This window comes from Gekko japonicus, unplaced genomic scaffold (genome assembly GCF_001447785.1).
Source record: "Gekko japonicus isolate JY-2015 unplaced genomic scaffold, Gekko_japonicus_V1.1 scaffold984, whole genome shotgun sequence".
Lineage (NCBI taxonomy): Eukaryota > Metazoa > Chordata > Lepidosauria > Squamata > Gekkonidae > Gekko > Gekko japonicus.
Genome location: NW_015176001.1, coordinates 555,587 through 557,932, shown reverse-complemented (window position 1 = coordinate 557,932; position 2,346 = coordinate 555,587).

The window sequence follows — 2,346 nt, the reverse complement described above, 5'->3', positions numbered from 1 at the left end:
CAACACCGCCTAGAACTAACACCAAAAAATGATGTCCTCATCATCATAGGGGACTGGAATGCTAAAGTAGGAAATCAAAAAGTAACCAGAATAACAGACAAGTTTGGCCTTGGAAAGCAAAATGAAGCAGGGCAAAGGTTAACAGAGTTTTGTCAAGAGAACACACTGGACATAGCGAACACCCTTTTCCAACAACCTAAGAGGCAACTCTAAACATGGACATCACCAGATGGGCAACACCAAATCAGATTGACTATATAATTTGCAGTCAAAGATGGAGAAGCTCTATCCAGTCAGTAAAAACAAGACCTGGAGCTGACTGTGGCTCAGATCATGAGCTACTCATTGCAAAATTCAGACTTAAACTGAAGAAAATCGGGAAAACCATGAGGCCATTCAGGTTTGACCTAGATCACATCCCTGATGAATATACAGTAGAGGTGAAGAATAGATTCAAGGGTCTGGATTTGATAGATAGAGTGCCTGAAGAACTATGGACGGAGGTTCGTGACATTGTACAGGAGGCAGCAATCACCACCATACCAAAGAAAAAGAAATGCAAGAAAGCAAAATGGCTTTCTGATGAGGCTTTACAAATAGCAGAGGAAAGAAGGAAAGCGAAAGGCAAAGGCGAAAAGGAAAGATTTACCCAACTGAACGCAGATTTCCAGAGAACAGCAAGGAGAGATAAGGAGGCCTTCCTGAATGAACAGTGCAAAGTAATAGAAGAAAACAATAGAATGGGAAGGACTAGAGATCTCTTCAAGAAAGTTGGAGAAATCAAGGGAGCGTTCCATGCAAAGCTGGCCATGATAAAGGACAAAAACGGTAGGGACCTAACAGAAGCAGAAGAGATTAGGAAAAGATGGCAAGAATACACAGAAGAACTATACAAGAAAGACCTCGATGTCCTTGACAACCACGACGGTATAATCACTGACCTCGAGCCAGACATCCTGGAATGTGAAGTTAAATGGGCCTTAGAAAGCATTGCTAACAACAAAGCTAGTGGAGGTGATGGTATTCCAGCTGAGCTATTCAAAGTCTTAGAAGATGATGCTGTTAAAGTGCTGCACTCCATTTGCCAGCAAATTTGGAAAACGCAACAGTGGCCACAGGATTGGAAAAGATCAGTATACATTCCAATCCCAAAGAAGGGCAACGCCAAGGAATGTTCAAACTATCGCACAATTGCACTCATATCACACGCTAGCAAGGTCATGCTCAAGATCCTACAAGCTAGGCTTCAACAGTACGTGGATAGAGAACTACCAGAAGTACAAGCTGGGTTTCGAAGAGGTAGAGGAACGAGAGATCATATTGCCAACATTCGCTGGATTATGGAGAAAGCAAGAGAGTACCAGAAAAATATCTACTTCTGCTTCATTGACTATGCTAAAGCCTTTGACTGTGTGGATCACAACAAACTATGGCAGGTCCTTAAAGAGATGGGAGTACCAGACCACCTCACATGTCTCTTGAGAAACCTGTATAAGGGCCAAGAAGCGACAGTTAGAACCGGATACGGAACAACTGATTGGTTCAGCATAGGAAAAGGAGTACGACAAGGATGTATACTGTCACCTTGCTTATTTAATATATATGCAGAGTACATCATGCGAAATGCTGGCCTGGATGAATCACAAGCGGGAATTAAGATTGCTGGGGAAAAGATCAACAACCTCAGATATGCAGATGATACCACTCTAATGGCTGAAAGTGAAAAGGATCTAAAGAGCCTCTTGCTCAGAGTAAAAGAGGAGAGCGCAAAAGTGGGCTTGAAGCTCAACATCAAAAAAACTAAGATCATGGCATCCGGCCCCATCACTCCTTGGCAAATAGAAGGGGAAGTCGTGGAAGTAGTGACAGACTTCACGTTCCTGGGATCCCAGATCACCGCAGACTGTGACTGCAGCCATGAAATTAAAAGACGCCTGCTCCTTGGGAGGAAAGCGATGGCGAACCTAAACAGCATGATAAAAAGTAGAGACATCACCCTGCCAACAAAAGTCCGCATGGTCAAAGCAATGGTATTCCCAGTAGTCATGTATGGCTGCGAGAGCTGGACTATAAGGAAGGCCGAGCGCCGAAGAATAGATTCTTTTGAACTATGGTGCTGGAGAAGACTCTTGAGAGTCCCTTGGACTGCAAGAAGAACAAATCAGTCAATCCTCAAAGAAATCAACCCTGACTGTTCCCTGGAAGGCCAGATAATGAAACTGAAGCTCAAATACTTTGGCCACCAAATGAGAAGGGAGCACTCACTGGAGAAGACCCTGATGCTGGGAAAGATTGAAGGTCAAAGAAGACGGGGACGGCAAAGGATGAGATGGTTAGACAGTGTCA